Here is a 27,536-nt window from a genome sequence, read left to right on the forward strand (position 1 = left end):
ATATTTAATACTGAAAAGGGCAAGTTAGTATTTTCTAATACAACATTCAAAATTAGAACTATTTGGAAAACCTTCCAGAATGTATGTACAGTAAGAAGGATCCAAGACTTTTTGAAGTGATTCATCTTAGGTTACAGTTGACACTTTCACCTTCCCCGGAGTTGGCACTTCTAGGGATTCATGGAGGATGAGCAGAGGCCTTATCATACTAAATTGCTAATCTCGTACCTCCTATACTAAGCAACAAAAGTGGACCTCCTCCATTCCCCCTGTGTTGTCCTCCTGGGGAGCGATGGTGGATGCTGCTTTACCTATGTATAGATTTGCATATATCAGTCGGAGTTGTTCCTTGGAAGTATGCAAAAGTTTGGTCTTATACGTCAAGTTGAAATGCTTTTGACCATTTCCGTCTCACTTCTTGTTGTTAGACAGTTGGGTAGATGATTTACCAGCTATTGTTCTGTGCCCCATGTAAAGCCTTGTACACACGATCGGATTATCGGATGGGAATTGTGTGATAACAGGCTGTTGTCGGAAAATCTGACTGTTTGTATGCTCCATTGGACAATTGTTGTCGGATTTTCCACGGACAAATGTGGGATAGCATGCTTTAAAATTGTCTGCCAACAACTGTGTGTTGTCAAATTATCCGAAATTAAGCTGCCCAAAAGGTGGTGCTTAAGAGCTGAAAAACCATGTTGTTTTGTGTTTGTTGGCCAACAATTCTTTGCCATTTGTAAGCAAGACAAGTTCCTGACCAACGTCCTTTGGACAAAAATCCTACGCTTTGCCTGCTGAAAATCCAATCGTGTGTATGAGGCTTAAGAGTGCTAGATCTAATTTTTTATGCTGCATTGTTGCTTCTGTCAGTGTAAGTGGTATATGCATTATGGCAATGTACGGTTGGGCCTTGTGGCCTTATATTCAACTGCTGCTCAGTCAATGGCATCCCTAGGGGGGGGCAGAGGGGCCCTGACCCCCCCCCCCAACATTATGATGTGCCCCACCATTTGACCCCCCCCCCCCCAAAAAAAATAGAATTTTTTGTATTTTGCTTGGGCCGCCGCTGGATTAACAGTCTCTCCTGGTGGGCATACGAGCAGGGAGGAATACAGCTCCTCTCCTCCTTCCAGTCCCGGCGTGCTCTATCTGAAAAGAGGGGATGTGTGGGCGGGAAATGTGAAAATCAGCAGCATTCCTGGCTGTGTGTGAATGATGCCTGAGATTCTAGCCTGGCGGCCCTGGTAAGTGTGGGCACTGCAGACTGCAGTACACTGTAATCACTGAACTGCATTATCTTCCTCCCTTTTCTCCCCCATCTGCCTCCCCCCCTCTCTTGTTCTTTAAAGACATTCACAATTTACTTTCACTTTCAGTTAGGCAGGTAATATATGGTGCAAATTTCTTTCCTGCATCCACAGATTGCAGGAAAGAAACTTGCATGATTCCCCCATTAACACAGACAGTGCTGACAGGGGAATATCCCTCCTGCCCAGCAATTGTATTCTCCCGACAAACAGTGATTATCACTAGTGGCTATAGCAACCACTAGTGATAATCATAAGAGAATCTGCTTATTAATGGTTCAAATCTCAGCCAGTTCCTGCTGAACCACCTGAGATTTAAACTGTCTATGGCTGGTCTTAGCTCTTAGGCAGCCCATACATTGATCACTTTAGGTTCAACTATTAGGTTGAATGAAAAAAAAAAAAGAAATTATCCAATTTCCTCATCTACACATTATAGGTGGATGGGGGAATCCTACCAGTGTGGACCAATGCTGGAACAACCATAGATGCTGTCCTGTCCCGGCTATTCACAGCGTTGGTCTCTGTCTCCATGGCAGCGGCGGCAGCACATTGGAACCCAGTGCTGGTTACTTTATGGGGCTGATGTACAGGAGGGCCAGCACAATTTGTTAGAGCAGTGGCGGCTGGTGCTCAAAATTTTTTGGGGGGGGCGCAAACAAACGAAAAAAAAAACAATTGCAGCCTCACTGTGCCCATCAAACACAGCTACTGTGCCCATCAAACGCAGCTACTGTGCCCATCAAACGCAGCCACTGTGCCCATCAAAGGCCGCCACTGTGCCCATCAATTGTCACCACTGTGCCATGCTATTAATTGTCGCCACTTTGCCATCAAACGCAGCCACTGTGCCATGCTATCAAACGCAGCCACTGTGCCATGCCCTCAAACGCAGCCACTGTGCCATCATTTATCGCCACTGTGCCCATCAATTGTCACCACTGTGCCCATCAATTGTCACCACTGTGCCCATCAATTGTCACCACTGTGCCATGCCAAACGCAGCCACTGTGCCATCAATTGTTACCACTGTGCCATCAATTGTCACCACTGTGCCCATCAATTGTCACCACCGTGCCCATCAATTGTCACCACTGTGCCCATCAATTGTCACCACCGTGCCCATCAATTGTCACCACTGTGCCCATAAATTAGCGCCACTGTGCCCTGGTAAATGCCCGCTCCCCCCCGCCCGTAACTTGCCTTTCTGGGGTCAGCCATCCTGCTTCCACCGTCCCGCGATGTCTTCTCCCGCCCTCAATGACGCTTCAGCCAATCAGGTTACCGGTAACCAGAACCGGTGAACCCAATTGGCTGAGAAGTCTGTCAGTGTTAGCCAGGGAACGCACCCCCCGTGCGTACCCTGGCTAACTATTTGGAAGCCGATTACAGCCTGAGGGCATAGTCTGAATAGTGGGCGGCAGCGACAATACATGGATTCATGCAATGCATGAATCCATGTATTGTATTCAGTGGCGGTGCAGGAGCGAGAGGGGCGGCACTCCTGCGCCCTCTATGGACGCACAGCCACTGTGTTAGAGATGGGCAGGGCATGTTCAAAATTTCACATGCCAGAGCCCGCCAGGAAGCCCACACTGCACAGCGCTAATCACAGGCAGTGAGCCATTCCATTGTAGATTTTGCTTTATGTTTTGGAATATTTGTCTTGTTGGAACACAAATCTCCATCCCAGTCTCAGGTCTTTTGCAGACTCCATCAGGTTTTCTTCCAGAATGGTCCTGTATTTGGCTCCATCCATCTTCCCATCAATTTTAACCATCTTCCCTGTCCCTGCTGAAGAAAAGCAGGCCCAAACCATGATGCTGCCACCACCATGTTTGACAGTGGGGATGGTGTGTTCAGGGTGATGAGCTGTGTTGCTTTTACACCAAACATAAAGTTTTGCATTGTTGCCAAAAAGTTTGATTTTGGTTTCATCTGACCAGAGCACCTTCTTCCACATGTTTGGTGTGTCTCCCAGGTGGCTTGTGGCAAACTTTAAACTACACTTTTTATGGATATCTTTAAGAAATGGCTTTTTTCTTGCCACTCTTCCATAAAGGCCAGATTTGTGCAGTATACGACTGATTGTTGTCCTATGGACAGAGTCTCCCACCTCAGCTGTAGATCTCTGCAGTTCATCCAGAGTGATCATGGGCCTCTTGGCTGCATCTCTGATCAGTCTTCTCCTTGTATGAGCTGAAAGTTTAGAGGGACAGCCAGGTCTACGTAGATTTGCTGTGGTCTGATACTCCTTCCATTTCAATATTATCGCTTGCACAGTGCTCCTTGGGATGTTTAAAGCTTGGGAAATCTTTTTGTATCCAAATCCGGCTTTAAACTTCTCCACAACAGTATCTCGGACCTGCCTGGTGTGTTCCTTGTTCTTCATGATGCTCTCTGCGCTTTAAACGGACCTCTGAGACTATCACAGTGCAGGTGCATTTATACGGAGACTTGATTACACACAGGTGGATTCTATTTATCATTAGTCATTTAGGTCAACATTGGATCATTCAGAGATCTTCACTGAACTTCTGGAGAGAGTTTGCTGCACTGAAAGTAAAGGGGCTGAATAATTTTGCACGCCCAATTTTTCAGTTTTTTATTTGTTACAAAAGTTTGAAATATCCGATACATTTCGTTCCACTTCATGATTGTGTCCCACTTGTTGTTGATTCTTCAAAAAAAATGTTATATCTTATGTTTGAAGCCTGAAATGTGGCAAAAGATCACAAATTTCAAGAGGGCCGAATACTTTCGCAAGGCACTGTACATCAGTATTTGCTAATTGTCCAGAAGATGCAAGACACCACAAACAATCTTGAAATAAGAAGTACTTGATTGCCAGTTCATTCAGTTCAGTGTCTCAATACACTGAATATATTTGCAGCCCTCTTCAGATTGGAGTAATGTTTAATAACGACATAACAACAAGAAGGTTACATCAGCCTCGTACATGAACTCAAACACTATGTAGGCCTCATGTAGACTGCAAGTGTCAAACTCCTGTTTTACGGGTGTTTGATTTTATATGGGGTGTTTAGTAGCAGAAACTGAAAACCCACATTGTGTTTAGGAGAGGCATTTGTGGGCAGAAAAAAAATACCTGCTGCATCTAAACATGTGTAAAAGTGTCTAAACATACCTAAACGCATTTTAGTTTTCATTTATTACAATGGCCAGAATAAATTACTATTCTGCCTATTGAAATGAATGAACACCCAAACACAGAGGGCCAGATTCTCGTACAGCGGCGTATCTTTGCGGCGGCGTAACGTATCCGATTTACGTTACGCCTCCGCAACTTAGACGGGCAAGTGCTGTATTCTCAAAGCACTTGCTTGGTAAGTTGCGGCGGCGTAGCGTAAATCGGCCGGCGTAAGCCCACCTAATTCAAATTTGGAACAGGAGGGCGTGTTTTATGTAAATGTTCTGTGACCCGACGTGATTGACGTTTTTCACGAACGGCGCATGCGCCGTCCGTGGAAATCTCCCAGTGTGCATTGCTCCTAATAAGCCGAAAGGACGTATTGGTTTTGACGTGAACGTAAATTACGTCCAGCCCCATTCACGGACAGTTACGCAAACAACGTAAAATTTTCAAATTTTGTCGCGGGAACAACGGCCATACTTAACATTGGTACGCCGCACTTACGCCACCATATAGCAGGGGTAACTATACGCCAGGAAAAGCCTAACGTAAACGGCGTAACTGTACTGTGTCGGCTGGGCGTACGTTTGTGAATTTGCATATCTAGCTGATTTACATATTTCGATGCGTAAAGCAGCTTACACGCCCCTAGCGGCCAGCGTAAATATGCAGTTACGATCCGACGGCGTAAGAGACTTACGCCTGTCGGATCTAAGGGAAATCTATGCGTAACTGATTCTAAGAATCAGGCGCATAGATACGACGGCGCAACTCAAAGATACGACGGCGTATCTGGAGATACGTCGTCGTATCTCCTCTGAGGATCTGGCCCTTAATGTGCTTAAAAACTCTTTTCAGGAGAAAAGCCTTTAGAAGAGCATAGTCTACATAAGACCTTATTGATAAAATGTGTGTAGAAATAGTCACAAAGACCAAAAGCCTGTATATCAGATGTAGAGAACCTTGGCAGCACTGCAAGACAAATGCAAGAGCTAATGCGTTTCGAGGGATATGCCCTCTTCCTCGAAACATATTAGCGATTACACTTGCCATGCAGTGTTACCAAGGTTGTCTAAATCTGATATCCAGGCTATGGAGTTGAGAAGGTTACGTGTTTCTAGAATACATAAGGTTTGGGATTTATGGCCACCCACCTACCTCTGAGTCCATCCATGCCCAGAAAAAAATTTCAATAAGTAATGGTCTGCATCCATTTCCTTTTTTCCCAGACCTAAATGTGATGGATCGAAGGACACAACTCTGCTTACTTTCAGTCTCCCATAGAGCAATAACAGGTCCACCCCTGTCTGTTGCGTAGATGCAGACACAACTGAATGGGCACAGATGTCAATAAACTGACATCCATCCTGTTCAGCTCCAATTTAGCATGGGATCCAAATCATGTGAAAGGGCCCTCTCAGCACGTCCCTTCCCAGCCCAGTCCTCCAGTGATTGGAGGGGCAGAGAAGAGAGCGGTGACAGACAGTCACTGCTCTCAGCTCAGAGCACACCCGAGAATTAAGTGATCAGCGAGCTATCCCTTAGTTGTCAGGCTTAGAGCCACTGGGGGACAGATGCAGCAGATAAGTAAGTATGTATGTTTATTTTTTTGTATTCGTACACTTCCCTTAATGAACCCTTTCGCTGCCAGAGCCATTTTTGCGTTTTTTGCATACATGCCTAAAAAATCATTTTAGGCCTGAAGATTACACAAAACCCCAAACATTATATATTTTTTGAAAGCAGACACCCTAGAGCAGTGGTCATCAACCCTGTCCTCAGGGCCCACTAACAGGCCAGGTTTTATGTATTACCTTGGGAGGTTGCAGACTAGAATGCTGCAATCACTGAGCAGCAAATGATATAACCTGTGATGCATTTCAGTTATCTTGCAAATCTGGCCTGTTAGTGGGCCCTGAGGACAGGGTTGATTACCACTGCCCTAGAGAATAAAATAACGGTAGTTCCAATTTTTTATGTCACGCGATATTACCGCAAAGCAGAGGTGTATTTAGATTTTGTGCTGCCCTAGGCCTGACTAAACTCGTGCGCCCCCTAATTTAAATATGACCCACCTCTTCCTGTTTAAGACACGCCCTATCATCTGTAAACCACACCCCTTCGACTTTAGGCTCCACCTTTTCCTGTTAGAGCTCCGCCTCTTCCTCTCTGTACATTAGCACACTCACGCACCATTCACTCCATACGTACATCAATCAATCCAGTTGGCTCCTGTCTAAATTGTTGCCCTTACCATGTGTATGTATGAATGCGAGTTAGGGACTTTAGCTTGTAAGCTCCTTAAAGGGCAGGGACTGATGTGACCTCTGTACCCTCCCCGTACCTCTGTACCCTCCTCGCACCTCTGTACCCTCCCCGTACCTCTGTACCCTCCCCGCACCTCTGTACCCTCCTTATACCTCTGTACCCTCCCCGCATCTCTGTACCCTCCCCGCACCTCTGTACCCTCCCTGCAAGTCTGTACCCTCCCCATACCTCTGTACCCTCCCCGCACCTCTGTACCCTCCCCGTACCTCTGTACTCTCCCCGCACCTCTGTTTATGTCTGTACCCTCCCCGTACCGATGTACCCTCCCCGTACCTCTGTTTATCTCTGTACCCCCCCCCCCACACCTCTGTTTATGTCTGTACCCCTTCCTCTCGCACCTCTGTTTATCTCTGTACCCCCCCCTGCACCTCTGTTCCCACCACTCCCCCCCACACACACACACACACACATCTGTGTTCCCCCTCTGGACCCCTCCCCCAATATCTGTTCTCTCTGTACCCGCCTCTGGTATGACATGCACCCGGTATGGCCAATCACCGGCCGTTTAATACGGGTGTCAGTCGCTCCCTCCCTCCCCCTGGCCAAGTACGCCCATGTATGTTGCTAGCGCAGGTGCCACGCTACAGGCCGCCGCGCCGGGGGCTAAATTTATGGTTTTCAACATTTTTTATAAATAAATATGTGTAAAGTGTGGCGTGCATTTGTATTCGGCCCCCTTTACTCTGATACCCCTAACTAAAATCTAGCAGACCAGACAGGACAGGGATAAAGTTGGGGAGAAGTTTAAAGCAGGGTTAGGTTATAAAAAATATGCCAAGCTTTGAACATCGCATGAAGCACTGTTCAATCCATCATCTGAAAATGGAAAGCAAAAAGTGTAGCTGCTGACTTTTAATAATCGGACACTCACCTGTCCCAGGTTCCAACGATTTGGGCGTACAAAGAACTGCTCTTCTCCTCTCTGCGGTGCCGGCATCGTGGCTGCACAGCCGGGCACGCACTGTGCATGCGCGAGCCGTGCTGCACTCAGTGATTGGCCGGGCAATCATCTGGGACCTGTGATGTGTCACAGATGAGTTCCAAGAGGGAGGGTGGAGAGGTGAACTTCCTTCCGGTGCTGCAGAGCCCTGGGAGGAAGTGGGAGCCTCTAAAAAGAGGGTCCCCCTCCAAAAAGTGACATGCCAAATGTGGCATGTCAGGGTGTCACCTTCCCTTAAAGCAGAAGTTCCATTTTTGGGTGCAACTCCACTTTAATGCAGCAGAGAACAAAGATTATATGACCGCGTATGCAGAGTGGACACTGACACAGCCCACTATACTTTTTTAGCAGATCGTATAGGAGGTAGGACACAAGTTTGTTTACGTCTTCCACTACATAGAGGTGAATGGAGGGTCCAATTGGTCGGAATGTCGGACTGACCGCGTGAAAGGGGCCCAAGGCTGCTTTCACACTAATGCGCTGTGGTTTACCTGCACTGCGGGTGCAACACAGTGTACCTTTGGCTTTCCTGCACTTTGCAATAGACTTCTATTATATTCTGTAGGTTTGGTGCACTTTCAGAAAGCTCACCAAACTCGCAGGTAATAACAGAAGTCTATGGTTCAGTGCAGGTAACCCGCAGGTAAACTAATCTGCACCTGCGGATCAGTTTTAAAGTGGTTGTAAACCCTTACAGACCACTTAGACCTACAGGTAAGCCTAGATTAATGGTTACCTGTAGGTGCAACAAATATCTCCTAAACCTACACAGTTTAAGAGCTATTTGCAAAAGACATGCACCGATGTCTACGGCGCATGTGCCGTAGACAATGGCGCACTGAGCGTGGCGTTACTAATGGCGATCATGCCGTTAGTGGCGGCACGGGATTAACGTCATAACGTGATACGAGGAAGACACTCAGGGAAAGATGGCGGCGATGGAGGAGAGGAACGAGTATCGCTGTGGGGGCTTCGATCTCAGGTAAGTAATACATAATGAGCTAGTATGCTATGCATACTAGCTCATTATGCCTTTCTCTTGCAGGTTTTTTTTTTCAGAATTTTATTAAAGCGGGGGTTCACCCTATAAAAAAAAAAAAAAATAAATAATTCCTCTAGCATAAAATTAGGCATAGTAGCGCGAGCTACAATATGCCTGTATTTAATTTTTTAGCCCGGTACTCACTGTGCAATCGTATATTGAAGATTCCGACTCCCCGCTGGGAATGGGCGTTCCTATCCAGAGGGAAGGTGATTGTCGGCCCGCTCTGGCACGTCACGCTTCTCCGGAAATAGCCGAAATAGGACTTGGCTGTTCACGGCGCCTGCGCATAGTCTGTGCACAGGCGCCGTATAGCGCCGAGACCTACTCCGGCTGTCTTCGGGGAGCGTGAAGTGCCAGAGCCGGCCGTCAATCATCTTCCCTCTGGATAGGAACGCCCATTCCCCGCGGGGAGTCGGAATCTTCAATATACGATTGCACAGTGAGTACCGGGCTAAAAAAATAAATACAGGCATACTGTAGCTCGCGCTACTATGCCGAATTTTATGCTAAAATGTTGTTATGGAGGGTGAACCACCGCTTTAAGAGGGTTTACTTCCTCTTTAAAGTGGTTGTAAACCCTCTCTGACATGTTTTACCTACAGGTAAGCCTAGATTAAGGCTTACCTGTAGGCGTTTGCAATATCTCCTAAACCTACACGGTTTAGGAGATATTTGCCACAAACAATGCACCGTTGTCTACGGCGCATGCGCGCCATAGACAATGGCACAGGCGCACTGAGAATGCTGGTTTTCTGAATGGATAATGCCGGCTTTGACGGCTCTCGCGCATGCGTGGAGTGACGTCATCGCCGCTCCAGCCAATCAGAGCGCCGGAGCTGCGATACCCAGAAGTAACCTCCAGCAGAGATGTCTGCGGCCAGAGGGGAAGACGAGGACGGCTTCGGGGGCTTCGATCTAGGGTAAGTAATGCATAATGAGCTAGTATGCTAGTCATACTAGTTCATTATGTCTTTGTCTTGCAGGGTTTTTTTTGGGGGGGGGGTTTACAACCACTTTAACCTCCTGAGACCCGCGCTATAGCCGAATGACGGCTACAGCGCGGATCTGAATATCCAACTGGACGTCAATTGACGTCCGCCCCTTTGGGCGTTTCCCGCGCGCGCTCCAGAGCGCGCAGCAGGGAACTTCTGTGTTGGCCGTGTCCCTTGGACACAGCCAATTACAGATCGCCGTGAACGGCCAATCAGAGTGGCCGTTTGCGATGCGATCTGTGCGGCCAATGAGAGATGATCTCATATGTAAATATATGAGATCATCTCTCATTGCCGGCTCGCACAGAGACAGCGTCCTGTCTCTGGAGAGGAGACCGATCTGTGTCTCTTGTACATAGGGACACAGATCGGTCACCCCCCCACCTACAGTTAGAACACTATATAGCGAACATATTTAACCCCTTCCTCACCCCCGAGTGTTAACCCCTTCAATGCCAGTCACATTTATACAGTAATTAGTGCATATTCATAGCACTGATCGCAGTATAAATGTGAATGGCGCCAAAAATGTGTCAAAAATGTCCGATGTGTCCGCCATAACGTCGCAGTCCAAATAAAAATCGCAGATCGCCACCATTTCTAGTAAAAAAAAATAATAAAAAAAAATAATTCTGTCCCCTATTTTGTAGGCGCTATAACTTTTGCGCTTATTGCGATTTTTTTTTTACCAAAAATATGTAGAAGAATACGTATCGGCCTAAACTGAGAAAAAAAATGTGTTTTTTTTTTTAATTGGCATATTTATTATAGCAACAAGTAAAAAATATTGTATTTTTTTTCAAAATTGTCGCACTTTTTGGTTTATAGCGCAAAAAATAAAAACCGCACAGGCGATCAAATACCACCAAAAGAAAGCTCTACTTGTGGGGAAAAAAGGACGTCAATTTTGTTTGGGAGCCACGTCGCACGACCGCGCAATTGTCAGTTAAAACGACGCAGTGCCGGAAGCTGAAATTTCACCTGGGCAGGAGGGGGGTATATGTGCCCAGTAAGCAAGTGGTTAAAGCAGCCCAGCAACCACTGCAGAAAAGATATGCCCATATATACACTGATTTTTGTAATAAACTGACCTTAAATAACAGTATTCTATTCTATTCCAACCCAGAGCAGGAGGTCGCGGGCCACATCAGAGGGCTCCCCGGGCCACTGGTTGGGCACCCCTGTTTTACTAGGTGAGAGTTCACATATGCTTTAGTCCTGTTTAGACAATAATCATATTTATGTTTTATATAGGCTACCCTACAATCTGAGCAGAGGATCTTAGGAATTACAGATTATTTTACAGGGATCCTCTACACATGTGTATTTACATTACAGTCCTGAAAATATGGAGCAGAAGGCATGTCAAATCCCAAACTTCTGGATAACTCAGAATGTGTGCTCACATTTATGACCACAAGGTGGCGCTCTTTTATAGATGTCCGATGGCCCCAACTTGACTCCAATACATGCAGATCCAAACACAGGAATGATCAGCTAAAATGTGACAACATACAACACACCGGGTCATGTAAAATGTACCAATGTCAGCATAAATCGTTAAAAAAAACAAAAAAAAAAAACGAATCGGACATGTTTTTAGTACCGCAAACTTTAGCCTATCCTGAAATAAGTAAAAATGTTTCCTAATGAAATCGTGCCTGCTGAAGTTAATGGTGAGGATAGTGTGATCTCAGATCGTGTGTTTCCGATCATTGATCCCCCTGTACAGGAGACCCCATGTTTACACTCTTACACAGATGCTTTAAGAAGTCCCCTCCCCCTCCTCCTCGCCGGACACGCCCCCACCTGGAGAGCTCTCCCTGAGTCTTGGCTGAGTGGAGGATCCGGGAGAGCTGAACCTGGAATTGACGGGCTGATTGTTAGCTCCTTTGCCACACTCACCCACCGGATTGTACAGGAGGATCGGGGGGTCCCACCCTGAACCCCAACAGGTAATCTTCTCATAGATCCCAATCATGGCCATCCCTTATATACCGACCACTGTCTTCTGATGGTCCTTTCACTGACCATGGTCATAGATCAGGACCCCCAGTCCTATGTATAGCAAAGGGGGATTCCTCTCCTTTAATAGTTCCTATAGTACAGGTGGGGGGGTCACATATTGGGACAACTTTGCACACTTGGAGTTTGTATTCTATGGCTGGAAGTGTTGGCCAGATGGCAATGGAAGTCAGTGGAAGCCCCAGGTGATCGGCTTATCTTTGCTGGGGGGGGGGGGGGGGACTCTTTTGGCTGTTTGTGTAGTTATGCTTTGTATTTGTTTGTTATAGTAGGATGTTTATGTTATAGCATATATTGTAGCAAGGTTTGTGCTGTGCCATGGGCTTGTTTGCTGTGCCATGGGGCTTGTGTTCATGATTTGTATTGGCTATCAGTCTGTGCTTATTTGCTATGGGTGGGTGTTTGTGTGGTTGTGTGTTTTTTTTTTTTTTTTACTATTATTATTATTTTTTTTTTTTTTTTTATGCCTAACTTTTAGCAAATTGCAGCTAATTATCACGACTTAGGTTAGTAAACTTGTAATCCATTACTTAATTGCTCATTATCCATAGTAGTTTTGCCATTATAAATGCTCATTTTCATTGGACAGTAGAGTTAAAAGGCAAGATGATTCACTCTTCTGTGTGTAGAGATAAAGCTGACCACACACATTACAATCCTCTTTACAGCTCAGTTTTTATGCCTTGCAGAAAACATTGATGCCATTTCACCATAACAAACTTTTAGCTGTAAAAATAAATAAAAATAATGTAAGGTGATGAATATGCATTGAGACCTGACTGTACACTGCAACTGCCTGCTATTGATAACACTGCATTGAATTGTACAATCACACCGCAATACAAGTATAAATCTAATGACGCATGGCAAATTCTACGTTTCTGGCGGGCAGATGTCTTCACCTGGCTTTTCCATTTAGAATATCTCCTTTGGGTGATATCCATCTAGAAGGAGAGCAGATTTGACCTAATCATCACAGGCTGGAAATCGGGCGCTGTTATTGAGCCGGTCCTGTGCAGCCTTATTCAGTTTATGGATTGGTGACCCCCTCCCCCATACTGTACAATGCCAGTACAACCACCTTAAACTGGCCATAGATTAGTAGAGTTTTTAAACAAAAATTCTCAGGGGGGGGGGTTCTAAGAAAGTTTGGTTGTTTTTCTAACCGTTAGTGGCGGTCAAATTGACATTTTATTTTAGACAGTAGTGATGAAAAAATTGGAAGGCGCAGGATGGATGGAAACTTTCTAACAGTGTTGTTTGGTAAAGTCCATTTACTGCCAAAATATAATGTTTTAATGCAAACATCTTTCGAAGGACAAACGAATGTTCATATGAAATTCTATCTGTGGCCAGCTTTAGTTTGGTAACCTTTACAATCTATCTATTGTACCGTCCAATTGTAAACCTGACAATAAATAGCCCAAAATTTCGACTTTTTGGTTCAATATAAAAACATGCTATGATCTCTTGTTAATAAGCAGTGATATGTAAACGAGGACTCAACTGTGGCCCGGGGGCTGGATGCAGGCCTTTGCTTGCCTTTTATCTGGCCCTTGGGCCACTATTCCTTCCGCTGCCACCAATGACAGGCCACTATTCCTTCCACTGCCACCAATGACAGGCCACTATTCCTTCCACTGCCACCAATGACGGGCCACTATTCCTTCCACTGCCACCAATGACGGGCCACTATTCCTTCCGCTGCCACCAATGACGGGCCACTATTCCTTCCGCTGCCACCAATGACGGGCCACTATTCCTTCCGCTGCCACCAATGACGGGCCACTATTCCTTCCGCTGCCACCAATGACGGGCCACTATTCCTTCCGCTGCCACCAATGACGGGCCACTATTCCTTCCGCTGCCACCAATGACGGGCCACTATTCCTTCCGCTGCCACCAATGACGGGCCACTATTCCTTCCGCTGCCACCAATGACGGGCCACTATTCCTTCCGCTGCCACCAATGACGGGCCACTATTCCTTCCGCTGCCACCAATGACGGGCCACTATTCCTTCCGCTGCTACCAATGACGGGCCACTATTCCTCCTCCTCCTAATACCAAAGATGTGGCACTCCTGGATTAAAGTTTACTGTTCTAAACTATACATGGGTTTCATCAGATCTGCAGCTTGTAATTGTATTAGTCTTGATGTTGGATAAGTATTGTACACTTATGTGATAAAGTGGTTTTTGATGAAGTATCATTTTAAGAGAATAGGATAATGGGATCTAAATTAACTGTGTGTTCCAAAATGTCTGGTTTCCATATTGGAACCCTAATAAGTAAGCTGGTGTTCTTGTGGATCACAAAGAATACTGATGGTCATTGATGCTGTGCTGAGCCCAGATACATCTACATCTTGGCCTATGTGTGTGTAAAAAAAATATATATATATATATATATATATATATATATATATATATATATATATATATATATATATATATATATATATATATATATATATATATATATATATATATATATATATATATATATATATATATATATATACACACACACACATTTTTTTTTTTTAATGTCTCCCTGCCTGTTACCGCAGCGGCGTGTGGACTGTGCGAACACGCCGGAGCTCATCCCTAGTGGCCATACACTATACGAAAAATCTGCTGAAATTCGGTTTTTTAGACTGTTGCTTTGTTTTTTGAACAGTTAATGGGCACAAAATCGATAAACGTTGGGACGTTTTTGAGCCGAAAAACTAAGGACAAGTTTGGAAAATTTAAAAGGTTAATGTGTTTCCGTCCTATCTGCACTATGTATATGTTAAAAATATTTTTTTTTTTTTTTATGTCCACTGAACAATTTATTAGTCATTACATGATGGCACTATCGTTTGCGCTCACGGCCGAATGTTCGTTTATTCGAAAAATGGGTTTGACCGATTTTTCGTATAGTGTATGGCCAGCATTAGTACTGGTTAGGTTTCAGGTTTTAACAATTTGCACGCTTGGGACATAAAGAACTAGCAAGTTCTCAAATAGCTTCCATGGATACTTTATTGCATAATTGAACTGATCTTGTTTTATTTGTGTGTCCCAACTGCTTATCAGATTTGTTTTTACAAGGGAACTTTCCCTTCACTTAGTGAATGCAGTGAAAATTTAGTCGCCAAGAATATCTCATCGCCTCCAGGAAAAAAATAAATAATAAAAAGAACAGGTTGTTTTTTTTTTTCTTGTACATAATGAAATGATTTCAGTTTGAAGAACTTCACATGCTTCCTTAAGTTAAAGCTCAATTCTCTTAAAAAGTCAAAATTCTCTTGCAATGTGAGGATTCTCTACACAACCTATGTCAAACACAAAGCCAGTGGGCCGAATCCATCCCACCAGGCCTTATGTGGCCCTGGCTCTTGCCCTCCACTCCCTGCTGTCACTTGTAAACACAGAAGCCTTTTGTGTTTACAAACAACAGCTTCGCTCTCAGGGGCTTCCTGAATTAACAGACCCCCCCACGCATACACTGAAGGGCATGGCAGGGACAGATCTCCAGAATCTGAGAGAGATCAAAAACTCCTTGCAAGGAGAAGCAGAACCCCTCACAGGAATGTACTAGAGCTTGACCAGTAAGGTAATGATGTGAGGAAGCTTTTTGGGGGGGGGGGGGGGAGTGCGCACTCTTGAACTCTGCACTCTGTGTACGTAGCGCACTCTTGAACTCTGCACTCTGTGTACGTAGCGCACTCTTGAACTCTGCACTCTGTGTACGTAGCACACTCTTGAACTCTGCACTCTGTGTACGTAGCGCACTCTTGAACCCTGCACTCTGTGTACGTAGCGCACTCTTGAACCCTGCACTCTGCGTATGTAGCAACTAGCCCTTTGGGGACAACCATGCTGCTGATGTGGCATGCAATGAAATTGAGTTTGACACCCTTGCTCTACTCCTTTTGAAAGTCGGGGTCAGTACCAAAAATGCACAAAGAGGCATATTTATGTGCTTCTGGTCACAACTGAAATCGGGGGGTCTTTTTTTTAGGGACAACTCTCGGTTGTCCCCAGAATTCTGGGTTCTTTGGGAGCTATAAACTTGTATTAACGTACCAAAGCAAATAAGTTGTCATTTTATTGTATACACATTTGTGTTTGTATACTATGTAGTTTTGTGTTTTTGAGACCGCTTAGTTAACACATTCTGCTGATGTTTATTGTTTGGTAGATATTATGAAACTATTTCCAGGTTTTTCTTGAGTATTTTGTGTTTTACATGAGAGTTGGTAAGATATATTTCTGGGCCTTCCTTCTAGCCCTTTTCGTGTGAGGTTTACTTTTCTGAAGTTTTGTGATTTAATGTAGTTTATTAGGTAAAAATGTTCCCAATATTTTAGCAGGGTTTGACAAATTTGCTTGGAATCTAGGAGCCAGCTAAAAAAGTTAGGAGCCAGAAAACGCGCCCCGACGAGCTTGCACGCAGAAGCAAACACATACGTGATTAGCGCCCGCGTATGTAAATGGTATTCAAACCACACATGTGAGGTATCGCCGCGATCGTTAGAGCAAGAGCAATAATTCTAGCTCTAGACCTCCTCTGTAACTCAAAACATGCAACCTGTAGAATTTTTTTTAAACGTCGCCTATGTAGATTTTAAAGGGTAAAAGTTTGTCGGCATTCCACAAGCGGACGCAATTTTGAAGCGTGACATGTTGGATATCAATTTACTCGGCGTAACATTATCTTTCACAATATAAAAAATTTTTTAGATAACTTTACTGTCTTATTTTTTTCAATTAAAAAAGTGTATTTTTTCCCCAAAAAAGTGCGCTTGTAAGACCGCTGCGCAAATACGGCGTGACAAAGTATTGCAACGATCGCCATTTTATTCTCTAGGGTGTTAGACTAAACAATATATATAATGTTTGGGGGTTCTAATTGGAGGGAAGGAGATGGCAGTTAAACCAGTGAAAAATTACACATTAGAACTGGTTTTACTTGTAATGCCAATGGCCACCCCCAGATGGTGCCAGGTCACAGAAGGAAGCTTGGGACTTCACAAGGCCGCAAAGCCGTGGCCTCAATTCCCGCCGGGTGCGGGCGCCAGGTCACAATTTCTTGTCGCAATTGCGACCTGGCGCCCGGATTTTGTCGAGCCCTGTTTTATAGCAAGATGGGCCTTTATGTATGAAGTTGATCTTTATTTCCCATGCAGTTCTGATATTGATAATCCAATTTCAGTGTGCTCATCTGAGAAATGCAATGTTGTTTACTTTGTCATAAATATCGGCCTCCAAGCATTTTACTGTAAATGCATTTTGTGCAGTCTCTGGATTAAAAAGTGCCCTAGATATGAGGGTAGATGCCCATACAAACGCAGATGTCGGCCAACATTACCATGAATATAAACACACGGCTCAACCAAGCCTTCTTGTTGATGCTTACGCAGTGGGGAGGAGAGATCAGGTTTTGTAAACTTTGTAATTGACTGCAAAATGGAATGCAGGCGCAAAGTCAGTGTCTGGTGGACCCATAAACATTAGATTGCCGTTCAGTCTGATCGCGTGTGTGTGTATTCTGATTGGTCTATAGCAGTGATGGCGAACCTTGGCACCCCAGATGTTTTGTAACTACATTTCCCATGATGCTCATCTATACTGCTGAGTGTATGAGCATCATGGGAAATGTAGTTCCAAAACACCTGGGGTGCCGAGGTTTGCCATCACTGGTCTATAGTGTCCTTTTGTGAAAAAAACATGCTTTTTTTGCTGCAGTTAGTTATAAAACATGTGTCGGCCCCATTGGACTTTTTCTGTCTGCATTTCCGACAGCGGAAATTTGAGAGCTGTTTCTCAAATTTTCCTCAAAAAAACACGCATGCTCGGATTCAATTCGACACATGCTCGAAATCATTGAACTTAATTTTTCTCAGCTCGTTGTAGTGTTGTACGTCACCGTGTTCTTGACGGTCGGAATTTTGTGTGACCGTGTGGGTGCAACACAAGTTTAAGCCAACGTTTGAAAAAATCTCCGGTTTCTTGTCGGAATTTCCGATCATGTGTACGCATTAGGGAGTGGCCACCAAAACCTTTTGTGCCCATCACTTCTCACTCTTAAGAGAACTATCTCGGTGACAATGGTTATTACCAACAAAGTGATAAATCTTCCATAGTAGAGACTCAGACGACAATAGAACTTGGCAGAGGGTCTAAACCTTTCCCAATCTATCCAAAGAAAGTTTTGCCTTTCCAAGCACTTCAAAGTATATTTAAACCCAATTGAAAAAAATCTACAGGATACATCAACCCACATTACGCAGGCATGGTCATCCATAAAGAAAAAACGCACAGAAAATAATGAATAAAGAAAAAGTGTGGTGTGTGTGTGTGTGTGTGTGTGTGTTTTCTTGACAAACACACCACACCTTTTATTTATTATTTGTGTTTTTTTTTTATTTATTTTTTTCCTTCCTTGACAACAAATATATTTTATGTGGAATTTTTTACTTTTCATAGTTGACACTCAAGTTTGTCCTTGACCTGATAAGGGAGTCTCTTGACCTACTTTTAAGTTTCCTTCAACTATTACTATGTTATCTCATACAAGCCACTTCTAATTTTGACCATTTTTTTTTAAAAAAACTTTCTAAAATCAGGTTTCTCTTCAGTAATCTTATCTGTATCTGAAACTATTTGTTTGGTTTGGTTAATGAAAAACACATTTTAGTGGTCATATTGTTTCCAAGTTCTGGAGGCACATGTTGCTGAACAAGTCAGCTAGAGACTAGTTTTTTGTTTCAAGGCTTCTTTACTTTCAGCTTTTTTTTTTATTTTTATTTTTTTTTATTTTTTTTATAATGGAATATCGTAAAGGAAATGTTTGCAAAGAGGATTTTAAAGCAATTGGTGGCATCTCTTTCTGGAAATACTACTTGCCTGGCTCAATCTAATGAACCTCAGTGACTCAACGTGCTCATGCTAGAGAATAGCCACAACTTCCGAATGGCTATCATTTCCATGAGGAACTTCACAACATCCCCCTCTACTTCTTCTAGCCCCCCCCCCCCCAACACTTCTGCTTTTGGCATTTTTAACCACCTCTGGAGCCTATAACAGATTTACTGCTACGGGGCAACCCTCGTGTGTGTGTGTGTGTGTGTGTGTGTGTGTGTGTGTGTGTGTATATATATATATATATATATATATATATATATATATATATATATATATATATATATTTTATTCTGCACTTCTGCCTAGGGGGCACGTAATGCTTCTGCTGTGATCAATCACAGCAGAAGCCGATCTGCGTGTGCCAGGCACTGGTTTTCCACCGGCATCCGCCGAACGTCGTTAAAACGCACAGACTGGACATCAGCCTGACTGGGGAAGGGATGAATTTTGTGTCCCTGCAAGGCAGAGAATAAATTCCATCTTTTCTCCTAGTAAAAGCAGCACATGCAGTACACCCAGTCACTGGCTAAGCACACAGTTAACCCTTTGATTGCCCTAGATGTTTAACTCCTTCCCAGCTATGTCAATAGTACAGGGTCATAGTTTTGGTGTCAAAAGTGTCAGTGCCGATCACTGCCATTTTCTATTATTTAAAAAATCATAAAATTCCATAAATGTATACCATAGTTTAAGTCGGTGGTTCTCAACCTACCAGTGCCGTGACCCCTTGATAAAATTTCCCAAGTTGTAGGGACCCCTAACATTAAAATAATTTTTGTATGGTGGGTTCTCATCACCCAAAGCAAGACGAGTTAATTTGTGCCCCTAACCTATGGACATTTGGTAAAAAAAAAAAAACATGTAGCAGGATATGTATTGGCCTAAATTCATGAATAAATTACATTAATGTTTTATTAATTTTTGGATATGTTTTTGTTCTAAAAAAAATAAAAAATGCAGTGGTGATGAAATACCACCAAAAGAAAGCTCTAATTTGTAGGGGGGGGGGGGGAGGAATGACATAAATTTTATTTGGATACAGTGTTGCATGACCACGGGACCTCACTGCCCCTGAACTCTCCTCTGTTATCTTATCAGTACATGTACACAGGGTCGTTTATAGGCAGTTGATTTCAGAGGCTTTTTTTGCAATGCAAAAAAATGGGTTCAGAAGTGTAATTTAGAGGCATTTTAAGAGCCAAACGCTTCTCAACTTGGCAAAATACGGCAACTCGCATTTAGACGCGTTTCGTTTTTAATGCGTCTCATTTCATTTTTTTTGCAAAAAAGCAAAACGCTGTTAAACATCCATGTAAGCGCGGCAAAACAGACGTTTTAAACATGGGTTAATATCTGTCAAGTTAAAGCATTCAGGAAAGGTTGTAAAAACGTCCTGTGTACATGAAATCTAACTGTGTGTAAAAAATGGCCTGGTCATGAAGGGTCAAGTGGTTAAAACCTATAGTTTATTTGCATCTGGCTTTACACTACGCCATGACCATCCTTGAATCACATGCTACTGTGCAATTTTGTTTTAATTCGATGTCATAGGTAAATTACTGCCAGTAAAGAGTTTAATCGCTTAGTAATCTAGGAGCAGTGGTGGCCTGTGCATAGGGGGTGCACAGGGGGAAAAAAAGGGTCCTTTTTTCAGTGCACTGTGTTTGGGCACCAGACATGGTGCTCTATGGAAATCGTGACGTCTATGCAATCACGTGATTGCAGACGAGACGCTTCATTTGCAGGGTTTTGACCGGCCATGTGATGCAATGCATTGTATCAGAATACTTCTGACCCTTAGTATTACTGTGGGTGCCTTGTTTGTTTATTGGCACCGCCCTAGGACATGGGCGGTGTTTTCCCTCCAAGCTGCGACATCACTTCCGGCTTCCCTGTGCCAGTGATAAACCGGGAGTGACGTCGTCGGCTCCGTGGAACGCACAGCCCAAGTGGAGTTTTTTTATTCACAAATTGTTAAGACCGCCCACAGCCCTCCCTCCTCTCTACACTAACACCTCTGTTCCAGCCTGGAGCACGGGCAGCTATGGTTGGTTGCAGGATGTCCCTGAGCTGCTGGAGAGTCCAGACTCCGGACTCGGCCCCCCAAAGTCCTTGTCTTAGCCCTCTGATCAGGTGTCCGGCCAGACAGTGCGGGTGGTGAGTAGAGTCCTGTCTATGTACTACAGGTCATTGGGCTGTCTCATAAGAGCCTGCATAGATATAACATCATGGACTCTAGGAGGCACAAGGTGTACAAGGACACACTGTGTTACTGCAATATGATGTTCAATGATGATGTGATCATTGGTGATCAGTGATGCTATGATGATGATCAATAATGTGAACAGTGTTAAGTACACTGTGTTGTGAGTCTGGGGCCATATACTACTGACACTATGGGTGGAAGCAAGTTAAATACAGGGGACTGAGTGGGTGGATGCTGTAAGGGGTGGGGCTTATAAGTGGGAGGGATTAAAAAGGAGGGGTGGATCTGGCACCCCCCCCATTCTAAAACTTCACCAGCCGCCACTGTCTAGGAGTACATTTGCTTATCTAATTTAGTTGTTAGATTTTGATTAGTAAATGCTTGTTTTTTTTTCCATTTCAGTGAACCTTTTAATAAAGATTTATATTATTATTTTTATTTTTTTACACGTACACGAGATACTTGGGCAGATCTATTATTCTTGCAAAAGTTTAGCATTGAAATGCTGTATCGGCTTACAAATCTTTGTACCTTTTGGCCAGAAATAAGCTGAGCTGTCTGTCTGGTGTTGTCCAGAGGCGATTTATTTGATGTGTTTTTAGCATTCAGTCCTTCCCTTCTTTTTTTGCAATGTATTTTTCAGGCCTTGCATAAATATAATTCTAAAAATAGTTGGAGCAGAATGACCTTATAAGACTTCTGCGAAATCATTTTAGAAAAGTTTGGAACACGAGTTGTTTTTAATTGGAAGGCATTTATCCGTAGAGAATTGAGTTACATTTTGTTCATGTGTTTTAAATCCTTTCTTACGTGTCGGATGTGCCTTCAGGACAGTCCTATTGATTGTTTTATATACCAGTCAGATATTTTTGATCAATTTTTGTATGCTGTGTTGCTGTGTTTAAAAGAAAACAGCAATGCACATCCTGAGTAGCCGATATCTCGGCTGTCGTTAAATCCTAATGCTGGCCATAGATGAATTGTGCCAGCAGGCCGAATGGAAAAAAAAGAAAATGTTTTTTCCTTTTTATCCTCACAATCAAAGTGGCTAGAGGAATCCTTCTTGCTGAGATATTGGAGTTGATTTACTAAAACTAGAGAGGGCAAAATCTGGTGCAGCTGTGCATGGTAGCCAATCATCTACCAGCTTTTTTTTTTTTTTCAACACTTGAAGTACATTTAACGCAAATTTGAATGTAATTCTCCTGTGGATTGCAGGAGTGCCGTTCATTCTGCATTCAAGTGACCCTATTTTCAGCCGACAGCAGGCTAAACACCTCTGTCGGCTGATGTCAGAGCTGGTCCAAGCTCGGGAAGGACTGCTAAGAACCTGAGCCAGCTGCCCCCTCCACAGCCAAGCAATCCTGGGGGCAGAGCAGAGAGCCTGCGACTGACAGCCACCTTCTCTCTTCTCATGGAGCTGTGAGAAGCAATTGGCGGTGTTTGATCATTTGGACCAATGGTGCATCCACCTAGGTAGGTATGTTTCTTTAACCACTTGCTACCCAGGCCAATTCTGAGACTTCGCTCCTACGTGTAATAATCTTTTATTTTTTTCAGCAAAGACCCTAGGGAATAAAATGGTGGTCGTTGTAACTTTTTATCTTGCACGGCAAAAGTTGGCCCAATTGTTTTGCATAATTTAAAAGATGTTATGCTGAGTAAATGGATACCAAACATGATGCGCTTTGAAATTGTGCACACTCATGAAATGGCGCCAAATTTCACTATTTAAAAAATCCCCATAGGTGACACTTTAAAACCATTTTTTTTTTTTTTACAGGTTAACTGCTTAGAGTTACAGAGGAGGTCTAGTGCTATAATTATTGCTCTACCTCACATGTGTGATTTGAATGTTGTTTACATGTGGGCTAGACATGTGTATGCGTGAGCACACGTAGACAGGGGTGCTTTAAATGGTTTATTTTTCTATTTTGACACTTTTTTTTTCATTTATTTATATTCATTTTTATCACTTTTATTCCCATTACAAGAAATGTAAACATCCCTTGGAATAGTGCATGATGGGGTCCCCTTTACACCAATATTTGGGGTCAATAAGTCACCACATCTCGCCTCTAGGCTGGTAAAAATATATCCTAGCTTCCCAGCTGAGAGGGCGTCATTGTTTCAAATGCAGAGGCCAGGTGTGATGCCATAACATTGCGCCAGGCCTCTGAAAGATCATAGGACCATCTTCCATGTTAATATTGTTAGAAGTGGTTCTGTCCAATGGATTTGGGAAAACCAAAGAACTGCTGCCCCTACAGATACAGCCACCTAGGTCGAGTACAAGAATTGGTTTAAAAGAGATGTAGGCGTGGTGCTTTTCGTATGAGGTCTGGACGTTGCAGTCTGATTAAAATTAACCTGGAAGGTTTTATAAGGATTGGAGTGATCTGAAGTGACAAATGTTGGCACTCGACAACAAAATTAATGGATAATATTATACAAAATTAGATGGAAGTAAACGTGATGTGTATTTGTTGTTGCGTGCTGCAGCTTTGAATGAACCTTAACGTGATAAGTGCTTCAAGTACATATGTGTTGCACCCCCTGCAACACTGTGTATTTGTTCTTATGCTCCCAGTGAAGCAAATCTGTTCCTAAACCGATGGGAAGAAGAACAAATAAACAGTGTGAGAAGAAAAAAAACTCAAATGATACCGGAGGTACATAGACGACATTGTGATAATATGGGGAGGCACGGAAGAGGAACTACAGGCCTTTTTTGAAGAAATCAATCAAAACATCTATGGGATTACTTTAACAGGAAATTGGAGTAGACAAAGTATTTATTATTAAGACTTGCAGGTATAAAAAAAAAAAAAAAAATGGACATTTTGACACCAGGACAGTTTTTAAAACCACAGACAGGAATGGCTATATTCCCACTAATAGTCATCATCCACAATGGATAGGGAATATCCCAAAAGGTCATCTTATGCGACTGTATAGAAATTTTAGCAACCAAAAATATTATGAAGAACAATCAAACGTAATAGTTAACAGGTTTATCGAAAAGGGTACAAGAAAAAAGAACTGATGGCTTTAAAACAGAGATATGATGATAGAAATGAGCCATGACTAAGCACTGATCTATAGTGTGAAACGCGTAGGCTGCTATCCCCAATTTTTTTTTGCTTTATTTTGTAGTGCATTTTCCATCAGTTTTACAATAAAGACAACCTAAGGGTTTTTTTTAGAGTGCGGCTGTCCATTTTTTTAGCCTCAACAATTTGCCTTGTGCATTGCCGGCACCCTTGATCTCCTGAGAAGTTATTGATTGTTCAGCATACCCACCTGGAGCGGTAACTCCCTTTTCATGATAGAAATGAAGACTGAGAAAAAGAAAAAGCATATAGATATGTCTTTTCTCACGGGATATAATAAGCAATATAAATCCCTGGAGATGGTAATAAAGAAACATTGGCCAATCCTACAGTTTGATAAGGTCCTAAAGACAAACTTTCATCTATAGGAGAGCACTTTCCTTAAGAAACAGATTGGTGCATAATGCCCTAGATCCACCAAAACAAATAAAGATATTCAAGCACCTGAAAGGATTTTTCAAATGTGGAAAATGCCTCCCATGTAGAATTAGCAAGAAGAATAACAGAAAAATAACACGTTTTGCATCTACAACAACAGGAAAGGAATATAGCATTAGAGAACGCATAACATGCAACAGTACTCATGTAACTTGCATCATAGAATGTCCATGCCATAAACAATATGTTGGTAGAACGACGAGACCCCCTTTTTGTCAGACTCTGGGAATACATTAACAGACACTTCAGAGATTACCACAGAATGGATCCATCATGTATGTTTTTTTTATGCCATAAATAAAATATAAGGCCACTGCAAAGGTGAGAATAAGAAAATGAAAATCTCACAAAATGAGACTAAATGAATTTTCCAATTAGACACTCTTCAACCGGCAGGGTTAAATGTAGATTTTGACTTCAACGTTTCATCATCACATTTTTTAATACACCAACAGAAAATCACCTGTGGCTACATATACAGAAGATGTCATTATTGGAACACAGTTGGTATGTTACCTATAATATCCCTTGTATATTCACACACATGTAGAACTGGTAACATATTGGTTCTCAATAGATTTAAAAAAATGTATAGATTTTTTTTTTTACTTTGTTGTTATTTTAATTACATTTTAATCTCTATTTCTTAATGAAAAGTTTAACATCTAACATTCTGGGTTCCACCAAGTCCTCTGAAAGTGGAATATATGTATAAACATTTAAGGGCACCATTGCACATACGCTGGTACAGGAACTCGTAACCTACAGAAACGCACACTGTATATTGGACAATTGATGAGTCCACAAAAATAAGTGAAATTTCAAGTTCACATTAATTGACAGGTATAAGTCTTTGTTTCTCTAAATATATGCTGTACACCCCTCATTTTTAAACTCTGAGTAAACTACTCTCTTTTTTCTACTCTGGAAGTAATTTGTAATACATAATTTATATACAGTTGTGCTCATAAGTTTTCATACCCTGGCAGAATTTAGGCTTTTTTGGCCATTTTTCAGAGCATATGAATGATGACACACTTTTTTTTCACTCATGATTAGTCTTTGGCTAAAGCCATTTATTATCAATCAACTCTGTTTTAGTCTTTTTAAATCATGAAAACGGAAACTACCCAAATGACAATGATAAAAAGTTTACATACCCTGGTAATTTTGATCTACACAAGTTGACACAAAGGGGTTTAAATGCCTGTGATCTGTTTGCTTGTAATTGGGGGGTGTGTGTGTGTGTGTGTGTGTGTGTGTGTGTGTGTGTGTGTGTGTGTGTGTGTGTGTGTGTGTGTGTGTGTGTGTGTGTGTGTGTGTGTAATAAATATATATAGAAGGTCAATGAGTTTTTGGACTCCTGACAGACCCTTGCATCTTTCATCCAGTGCTGCACTGACGTTTCTGGATTCTGAGTCATGGGGAAAGCAAAAGAATTATCAAAGGATCTGCAGGAAAATATAGTTGAACTGTATAAAACAGGAAAGGGATATAAAAAGATATCCAAGGAATTGAGATTGCCAATCGGCAGTGCTCAAACTTTAGTCAAGAAGTAGAAAATGAGGGGTTCTGTTGAAACCAAACAGTCAGGTAGACCAACAAAAATATCAGCCACAACTGCCAGCAAAATTGTTAGAAATGCGACGAAAAACCTACACATAACTTCAGGTGAAATGCAGGAAAGATGGGCTGCATGGTCTAGTCGCCAGAAGAAAGCCATTAGTACACAAATGCCACAAAGTATCCTGTTTGCAATACGCCAATCAGCACAGATACAAGAATCAAAGCTTTTGGCACAGTCATTTGGAGTGATGAGACCAAAATTGAGCTTTTTGGCCACAACCATAAACGCTACTTTTGGAAAAAAGTCAACAAGGCCTATGATGAAAGATACACCATTCCTACTGTGAAACATGGAGGTGAATTGTTGATGTTTTGGGGATGTGTGATCTACAAAGGCACAATAAATGTAATTAAATTGATGAATGCAGTATGTTATCAAAAAAACAAACCATTTGCATTCATCAGCCAGGAAGCTGCGCATGGGATGTACTTGGACATTCCAACATGACAATGATCCAAAACACAAGGCCAAGTCGTCCTGTCATTGACTACAGCAGAATAAAGTGAAGGTTCTGGAGTAGTCATCTCCATCTCCTGACCTCAATATCATTGAGCCACTCTGGGGAGATCTCAATTAATTAATTTTAATTGTGCTAACATTTGTCACTTCAGATCACTGCAGTCCTCGTAAAACCTCCCCAGGTTAATTTTAATCGCACTGCCAACGCCTAAACTTCCGGCATGGACTGATTCCTTTCCCCTCTCATCAATCATATGGACGAGCCCGAGAAGGACCCAAGCGGCTGAACAGCTGTTATAATTCTTATGGTGCAGGAAATCACTGGCTCTAAAAAAAGATGACTGTAGCTGCAGGCATCATTCAGATATCCCCACTCAAAAGTCAACGACGTCATATGTTGTTGTTGGGCAGGAAGTGATTTAATAATAATAAAAAAAATAAAAAAATCCAATACTTCACGTTTAGGCCAAGTTCATATACGTGCGACCGTGGTTCCCAGCATGGGGAGTGTCCCTGTTCACCGGTTCAGGTGCAATTCATGTTCAACGTTTTGCTTGAATTTTCAACCTCAACTGAACCCAAAAAATAGTTTGCCCAGCTCTCCTGGATGCTTTTTCCTTCTGTTTTTATGTATATGGACGAGGAATCGTCAAACATGTCTTTGCATACTTGCCTTGCAGTTATGCTTCATACAAAGTTTCAGAACCCTTTCTCCTTTTAATACATTACCAGGGATGGAGGCAGATGAACTACCCACTCATTGCCTCAGTCCCAACTTCCTACCCCCCCCCCCTTGTTTCAACAGCAGATGGTAAGTCACCCACATTGCTTCAACACAGAGATGATGCTACATATAGTTTATACAGTGCTGACAGGAGATAAAGCAAATAGGTTGTGTAGCAGAATCTCTAACCTCTTCAGTCTAATGAGAACCTTTGAGGCCACAGACCGCTGACATCCTTCAATATGTAGTGGGTTGTGAGGCT

The 27,536-nt window shown here is 42.8% G+C and overlaps 1 protein-coding gene across 2 annotated transcripts in view; it reads left to right on the forward strand.

Moving 5' to 3' along the window:
* The first annotated feature begins 10,941 nt into the window (after window positions 1-10,941).
* The window catches only part of GREB1L (GREB1 like retinoic acid receptor coactivator), a 161,394-nt gene continuing 144,799 nt past the window's right edge, over window positions 10,942-27,536 (forward strand). The window contains exon 1 of one of the 2 annotated variants that reach the window (XM_040354049.1): window positions 10,942-11,721. The gene's annotated coding sequence lies outside the window, so the exon portion shown is untranslated. The remainder of the gene's footprint in view (window positions 11,722-27,536) is intronic. The other variant, XM_040354050.1, reaches the window with a different exon arrangement.

This window comes from Rana temporaria, chromosome 5, assembly GCF_905171775.1.
Source record: "Rana temporaria chromosome 5, aRanTem1.1, whole genome shotgun sequence".
In the NCBI taxonomy this organism is placed as follows: domain Eukaryota; kingdom Metazoa; phylum Chordata; class Amphibia; order Anura; family Ranidae; genus Rana; species Rana temporaria.